The sequence below is a fragment of the Trachymyrmex septentrionalis genome, unplaced genomic scaffold, assembly GCF_001594115.1.
Source record: "Trachymyrmex septentrionalis isolate Tsep2-gDNA-1 unplaced genomic scaffold, Tsep1.0 scaffold54, whole genome shotgun sequence".
Taxonomy (NCBI): Eukaryota; Metazoa; Arthropoda; class Insecta; order Hymenoptera; family Formicidae; genus Trachymyrmex; species Trachymyrmex septentrionalis.
The window spans coordinates 129,361-138,459 of record NW_017305715.1 but is presented as its reverse complement, the minus strand read 5'-3'; the positions used below and the strand labels follow the sequence as shown (position 1 = coordinate 138,459).

General features: G+C 33.7%; 1 pseudogene; it reads left to right on the top strand.

Moving 5' to 3' along the window:
* Nucleotides 1-1,850: 1,850 nt before the first annotated feature.
* On the top strand, nucleotides 1,851-2,879 carry LOC108752108 (annotated as a pseudogene).
* The last annotated feature ends 6,220 nt before the right edge of the window (nucleotides 2,880-9,099 follow it).

The following is a 9,099-nucleotide window of genomic DNA, read 5'->3' as shown; positions in this document are numbered from 1 at the left end:
GCGCGAAGCAATCCGCCAGAAACGCCCGGATTTGTGGAAGAACAAAAATTGGCTTTTGCCAATGATAACGCCCCTGCTCACACATCGTTGCTTGGGCCGCGAATTTTTGACCAAAAACAACACACTAATGATGCCGCAGCCACCGTATTCCCCAGATCTGGACCCCTGTGACTTTTTCTTGTTCCCGAAACTGAAGAAGCCCATGAAAGGACGACGCTACGCTACGATTGAGGAGATAAAGACGGCATCGAAGGAGGAGTTGAACAAGATCACAAAAAATAATTTTTTGAAGTGCTTCGAGGATTGGAAAAAACGTTGGCACAAGTGTATAATATCTGATGGGGATTACTTCGAAGGGGACAAAATAGATATTCATGAATAAATAAATAATTTTTGAAAAAACACAAAATTCGCGATACTTTTTGAACAGACCTCGTAAATTTAATGAAGGATACTGAATCTCTCGATGACCTGTATGTTTGTCTGTTGAGTGACTTTGTTAATAACAAAAATGTTAGTGCATAATATATGTCTCTCTCCAGTCGTCCAACACTGTTGCACGTAAGCAGCAGCATTTGCAATTTATTGTCTGTACGGTGAAGATCGTTCACATCATTTGTTAAGAGAATTTGATTTTAAGTTGCAAAAATATGAAGTTAAGGAAGGAAGGATTAAAAGGCATAAAACCTTACAACTTGACTACTGCATTATTGTAAGTGATTGTTATTGGGATTGTAGCGACTCGCCACCAGAGATCCAATGGGACTCGCTTGGATTCGCGAAAGCATCGCAGCTACGCAAATTTCCTTTAAATAGAATAGCAATTTAAATTTATTCCAGACTAAGGCAGGGCCCACACTACATCGCCTTATTGATGAGTCTAGTAGTGTGGGACGAAACGCCGCGGCCGATCAAAAACTTTTGAGTCAGGCCTCCTTAATGGAAGAATATCATTTTCGTAGAGACCGATCTATATTGGTGACACCGACGTGACAAAAAACACGCACATGTATTTCGGTTCCCTATAGGGATCCATATGTGTTCGTAAAAACGACCACACACACACGTCCACACGCTCGCGCATACGCTCATGCTCGCAGCACTCACACATAGCAGCACCAAGCAGCATCGGGGAGCGCAGAGCAGCACCGGGCAGCACAGAGCAGTATAGAGCAGCATAGAGCAGCACCAAGCAGCATCGAGCAGCACAGGAGCAACAACAAACGACAGGAACGACAATGAATGATAACGAACGCCACCAAGCCACACTATCGACCACACCGCACTCGTCCCTGGTATTTATCCCGACGCAATCCCTTGGATCGCGCTCTCACTGGAGTCCTGTGGCGATTCGCCACCAGAAGTCCAACGGGACTCGCGAGGATTCGCGGAAAGCACCGCAGCCATGCAAATTTCCTTTAAATAGAATAGCAATCTAAATTTATTTCAGGTATCTAAGGCAGGGCCCACACTATATCGCTTTATTGATGAGTCTATTAGTGTGAGACTAGGACGAAACGCCGCGGCCGACCAAAAACCTTCGAGTCAGGCCTCCTTAGTGGACGGATATCATTTTCGTAGAGACCGATGTACAGAACAATTGACTGTGTATTGCAACATTTAACAATATTATTTTTTTAAACTTTTAAATTTCATGAAACTACGAGGGCAAGTTAATAAGTTCTTAGAAAATCTGTCAGAGAGCACTCGCAGTGTCATATCACATTACTTTTTGACGTAGCATCTTTCAACTGATTACTGTGAAATTTTGAGCGGAATTCATCGCGTGGTTTCATTTCTGTAAACGATTAAAGTGAACAACCTTTGTATTTTTTGCAAAATGGAAAAAAAACGAATTTCGTGCAGTGATCAAACATCTATGAAAGGTTTAACGCCCAAAGAAATCAAAGCCGAGTTAGATAATGTTCATAGCACATCTGCACCAGCGTTTACGACTGTATACAATTGGGTGAATAAATTTAAACGTGGTCGTACATCCACATGTGATGCAATTCGTTCGGGAGGTCCAATTGAGGCTGCTACGCCAGAAATCATCAATAAAGTCCACGATATTGTTTTGACTGATCGACGAGTGAAAGTGCGCGAGCTTTTTGAGGCCACAGGCATATCATATGGCACAGTGATTTCAATTTTGCAGGAACAATTGAGTATCAAAAAGCTATCGACAAGCTAGGTGCCGGGTTTGCTCACTGTGGACCATAAGCGCGACCATGTGACGATTTCAAAACAATGTTTGGAGATGTTTCAACGTAATTCAGATGAATTTCTGCGTCGATTCATTACTGTGGACGAAACATAGATCCATTACTTTACACTCGAAACGAAAAAACAGTAAAAACAATGGACTTCACCGGGTAAACCAGCTCCGAAAAAGGCGAAGATCGTGAAGTCGGCCGGAAAGGTGATGGCCACAGGTTTTTGCGATGCACGCGGTATAATTCATATCGATTACCTTCTGTCGAAGCAAACGATCAATGGCGATTACTACGCAGCCTTATTGGACCGTTTCAACAACATTTTAAAGAAAAAACGTCCCCATTTGGCGAAGAAAAAAGAGTTCTTCCAAGACAACACGGATTCACACGTGCCCGGCACCGATGGCCAAATTCATCGAATTCCGCTACGAATTTCTTCCCCATCCAGCATATTCGCCAGATTTAGTGCCCTGCGACTATTTCCTGTTTCCAAACCTGAAGAAATAGTTTGGATAGAGATTCACCACTAGAGAGCAGCTCATCGCCGAAACAGAGGCTTATTTTGAAGAGTTGGACAAATCATATTATTCGGACGGCTTGAAAAAGTTGGAGAATCGTTGGATCAAGTGTATTGAGTTGAAAGGAGACTATGTAGAGAAATAAAAATAAATCGATAAAAAAAAAATGTGTTTACTATGTTTTTCTAAAAACGTATTGACTTGCCTCGTATTATATTGGATTTACAAAAATCTGCGACATTAGTTTTTTAATTTTTTAATTTTAAATTTCACAACTATAAAAAATGTAACAATATGTACAACTCTGTGACACTTTTTAATAATAATTATAATTTTCATTAGCCGTTTAATCGTTCTGCACCAAGTGGAAGTTACATTTGTCTTTCAAACATACAACCATCTCTACACTTTGATATATTGTCCTTATGACTGGACTGTCTTTTCTGACTACTTTGACTATCCTTTCTCATTGTTAATCGAAAAATTGGTTTGGATCTACATTTTATATACGTTTTAGAATTTGACTCAGTATAACATGAGTTAGTAACGCATATTGTGATTGTAGATAAGTTGATCCGATTATTACTTTTGTATACTGTCACCAAAATTAATTTATCACTTTTTAATATGTTCTTGTAATTATTGTTAAGGGTTTTTATTTATTTTTAAACAGCTGAAGAGGACTAAGTACGGTCGAAACGTTCCATGAAATGATAGCAAAAGAATAATAAAGAATTAATGTTTATTATAATGACTTAGTAGAAGCCCCTTATTTTATGATGTTTGATGGTCAGCATCAAATTATTAAATTGTTTGTCAATTTAAATCGTGATTACTAGAGTAGTTTTAATTGCGTTTATAGCCCAAAAAAATAATTCGGAGCGCAGTTCTAAAAAGACTGCAATATGATATATACACATATGCAAGTACATATATAGAGTATATTTGTAATTCAAGATTAAATTATTGAAGCAATGAAGATCCAGCTTCGACCGTAATAGGCATTTTTCTAGTATTGATTGTGTTTCTCACATATGCGGTTTGAGATAAAGATTCTTAATATTGTTTATTCCTTGAAATTTGCCTTGAAGAATTCAATCAAGATAACAATATGAACAGATTTTGAACACATTTACTTTAATATTTACACATTTTTTGCAGTGTGATTAAATTGAAATACTTAAAAAGCGTCTAAATAATTCTTGATTAATTATTTAGATTAGGAGAGTCAGCTCCAATGACCTTGACCTTGACATATGTTGTCACTTCCCTTTGCGTGGAAAATTATACATCCTTAAGCAGTGGAAAAGGTGTGAATAATTATTACGTAAGCAAGAAAGACTGTGAGCACAGAGTAAAAAGAAGGAGACCAAATTCAAGCAGCCGATTTCGAAAAAATGGGTTCAAAACGCGGTGTCGAAATAGTGCTGTATGGAAGAACAAATTCGAACACTCCTGTCGGAAAAAACTTAGATGATTTGATAAATTGTTTTTCTTCCCATTTTTGCCTGTAATTCTGTAAATTTGTGTATTTTCATGCGTAGAATATATTCTGAGATGGAAAGTTGTCATTCAAATCTCGTTTTTATTCTTTTCAATTTCAAAGTTTTTTAATATCGATAAATTAAAAAACGATAATTTATGACTATGCATAAATGTATGTATTTTCCGATAAATATTAATATATTTACTATTTAATCCAATAAAATTAAATTTTACAAATTGGTATTTCAGTATTAAAAATAAAACGTGCATACATATGTATTCCGTACGCGTTATCATGTGGTATATACTTCCAACTTTTTCTGCCACGGCACTAAAATCACATCGTCCTGATTTTACATGAGTTTTCCGATATCGTATGTTGAGCCCATTTTTATTCTCGAGTTTGACCTGCTTTTTTTTAATTTTTACTCCGTGGGTGTGAGATTGTTTTAAATATTGTATTTGGCAGAAATAATACGTTACTTTTTTAATGATTTTTTATTATTAACTTTTTGTGTACAATAAAATGAATAATGAGTGACGGCTGAAACCTGTTGGAGATCACTCAGAGTAATGACCGTAACATAAGATAATCTGAGCTGACTCCCCTAATCTAAACATTTCTTAAACAAGTTGGAAAGATAAAACTTATTATAGACTTACGTCTGCTTAGTTGAACCTCTCTCCTACTTAATAAAATCTTAATGAAAAAAATTATGTAATAATGAGTTATTTATGCGCTATTCATATCCGCAAACAAAAATTTTTGCGTTCATTCCGTTTAGCTAAAAAAATATTTTTGTGAGAGGGGAGACTCAATAGGCATTCAATCAGCCCCTCTACCCGTTAAAAACAATCGATTTGGAAAATTAAATACACAGGATTTATGCGCTACTATTTCCAAGCATTTTGTATTTTTGTGCTGCAACCATTAAAGCATTTCCCTCTTAGAGTGAACAGTCGTATTCACTCCTAAGTCGGTTAAAATTACAAAATTAAATACTTTGACTATGCAAAATAATTCTCTGATTTATGCGTTACTATTTCCAAGCATTTTGGATTTTTGCACTGCAACCCTTAAGACACTTCCTTTTTGGAGTGAACAGCCCTAAGTCGTTAAAAATTGCAAAATTAAATATTCTGACTATGCAAAATAATTCTCTGATTTATACGCTATTATTTCCAAACATTTTGGATTTTTGCGTTGCAATCCTTGAGGCACTTCTCTCTTGGAACAAACATTAATATTTATAATTTATGAAAAATTGTGAAAATGCATGCTTATCCAGTCGAAGTCTATTTTTGATTTATGAACTATAAATTCCAAATGACTATTCGCTCCAAGACAATTTTTCATGAATTATAAATATTAATGTTTGGTCTAAAAGGGAAGTGCCTCAAGGGTTACAGCGCACAAATCGAAATTCTTAGAAATAGTGCATAAATCAGAGAATTATTTTGCATAATTAGAATATATAATTTTGTAGTTTTGAACGACTTAGGGAGTGAATATGGCTGTTCGCTCCAAGAGGGAAGTGCCTTAAGAGTTGCAGCGCAAAAATAAAAATTACTTAGAAATAGTACCATATAAATAACGCATAAATCCTATGTGTTTAATTTAAAAAATCGATTGTTTTTAACGGGTGGGAGGGGAGCTGACTGACTACCTACTCAGTTCCTCCACAAAAACTTCTTTTTTTAGCTAAATGGAATGAGCGCAAAAATTTTTGTTTGCGGATATGAATAGCACATAAATAGCGCATTATTACATAATTTTTTTATTAAAATTTGATTAAGTAGAGAAGCGAGCTAGGCAGACGTTATAGACTTATCCTGTGGAGGAGAAATATGTATCATGATATCATATATTTTACTATAATTAATGTAAAGTTAATTACGGTTACTAATTACCTCGTCAGTGTCTGGCCGCCTTCTCCTGCGCTTGCAAGCTCGCTATTGCTTTGCCTGTGCCATATAACACTTTTGCGCGAATCTGGACTCTTCTTGTGGTGGTACAGGTCATCCCAGACGTAGACGACGAACTTCCGGTATTGCCACCGGCAGTCGTGCCTAACTGCAAAGTACCACTTGTATAATTTGCGCCTCTGCAACTCGTGCAACCCTCCGACATTGTGCTGCTGATATTTTGGCGCTATTGTCGAGTATTTTTCCTGAACAAACAGTAATCTCGCAATAATTGTAAATGTAATGGGAAGCAATATTAATACAAATTTTAAAAATTATATCGGAGTTTTTACAAACTGATTACAATCACGGTTGTGAATATAATGCTCGGATGAGTATACCATAAGTCTTGTATTCTTATTATTTTAATTTAATGTTGAACTGTTATACTAAATGTTATTTAATTCAAATCAATTTTAAATTATATCTTTAATACTTATTTTTTATTTAATTTCATATTAATTTACGGTTAGAATACTATTAACATTTATTTTTATTTTTTTTTCTGGTATTATTATTTTTACGGCTGTTCTAAATTCTACTTCATTTACAATCAAATTCTTATAACGAATTTGTATAATATTTTAAATACATTAATAATGAATATATTGTTACAAATTAAAACAGTTATTAGAGCCAATTATTCTATCTTTGGATAAATTATGTGATAACTTATCTAATAAGTAAATAAAAGAATAAGAGTAAAGAAAGAAAGAGAATAAGAGAGTGAATGAAGTTTCACGAAAAATGGAAACATCTTATTCATAAAATTTATTAATCAGAGATTTATTAATCGGTTTTATATTGCAAAAAGTTAGGCGTATGCAAAGAGAAGTGTAGAAGTCAAGGACTAAGTACCAGTATCAAAAAAAAGCATGACGCATATTTGATGACTATAAGCGTTGTATCATGTCGCAACTTCGCTGGATATGACTGTCAGTGTTAATTTATGTATTAAGTGCCGCGTCATGAATATGTATATGTATTCGAGCAATTTTCCTGGATAAAGATCATACATTTTCACGTTGTCCCAATTGTATCCATACAACTTGTATTAGATACACAGTCTTTTACTACGTTTTGTATAAGTTTTAAATTTAAATTAATGTCTGTCTTCTTTGATTATTAATTTATGCCGATAATTCAATCAACGATGATATAATATCACGATTCAAGGAGATAGGACACTTTGATCAGTTTCAAAAATGAAGATTCTAAGAGCTTGAAAAAAGTATAAATGCGACATAATTATAATTTTTTTACTTTATTCATACATATATATTGTACTTGTTATGTTTATTTATATTTTATTAAAAACTATTAATTATGCGATGGAATACGGCAATCCGCGTAAAATATGATTTTATGTGCGCCAGTAAACAGTATACTTGATTCCGCTATTTTTGTTATCTTGGAACAAAAATAGGAATAGTTTTATAAATTATAATTTACTGCCTTCCGTCTGACCGAACTTTTTTTGTACATTCCGTCCTTTGGCACGAGGGAGATGGAATGAAACGAATGAAACTCCTTTTGCGTGAAAATTCATGCGCTCCTAGGCAAGGGGAGGTAAGGTAGAATAAATAATTTAAAAAATAGGTAGACTATATATTTTTTTACCTTCCCCGACTTATTATCATTATTTGAATCATAACAAAGATTATTATTAACATTGCAGTCGAATAATGTCGGAATTCGGAAAAAACCCTATTATCTGCATAACTACCCAAATTTATACTAATTTGTACTACTGAAAGTAAATTTTAACGTTTTATATTTTTTCTCCTTAAAATGTTTTCACTAGTATATACGAGGGTTGTTTGAAAAATTTTAAGTCTCAATATGAAGATGGCATTACTCATCAAAATCATTCTGATACTACAATCGTACATGTTTTAGAAGATACTTATAAAAATTGTAGCCATTTTGGACACTTAGTTGTTTGAGAGTCATTTGTGTCAATCGATGTTAGTATTTTTGTTTGATGAAAATCTGTGTCCTTCAAGCCTAACTTTGAGCCTAGGAAATAGGAAAAAGTCGAGGATCAGATCTGGTAAATACGGATAGGTAATTAATTCAAACTGCAATTCGTAAATGTTTGTTATATATTGATTGTCGATATTCGATTTTTTCTATTTTTACAAAAACACTGACATCGACTAGCACAAATGACTGTCTAAAAACTAAGCGTCCACAATGGCTACAATTTTCACAGATATCTTGCAAAACATGTAACGATTGTAGTATCAATAATTTTGACAAGTAATGCCATCTTTATGTTAAGGCTCAAAATTTTTCAAACGACCCTGGTACTTTCAATCAACATGTTACAAATTAGTACAAATTAAGTTTTATTTATTTTTGCCTTTATATGTTGTTTTTCTTGTGGTTACTTGTTTAAATACATATTAAGCAGCGCCACTATTTTCTTGGAAACACATAATATAGAATTGTTTCTGATAGCACAAATTAATACAAATTTAATTCTATTAATTTCTGATACTATTTTTCTTTTATTTTGAATTGGTCTTGCTACACTGAGAGAAAAAAATGGTTTCATATAATTTAATTACAATTTACAGTCATTTTTTGGGTCAACTATTAATTTATAATTGTTTTAAACATGCTTATTATAGCTGCTTCAACATTGAAGTATGATCATTACATACAACTATGACATACATTAAGTTTTCCTTACTATGCGAATTACAATAATTTTTGCTGATTGTACCTCTTAGTTATTATTACCATGTAAATAATTAGCGAATGTTAAGAAAATAGTTATATTTACTATAATAATGGTTGCATTTATTACATAAAAATTATTATTTTTATTTACCATTCGTATATAATATTTTACTATACTAATAATTCAGATTATCATAATTTATAGTACAATTTTCTATATTTGTGTG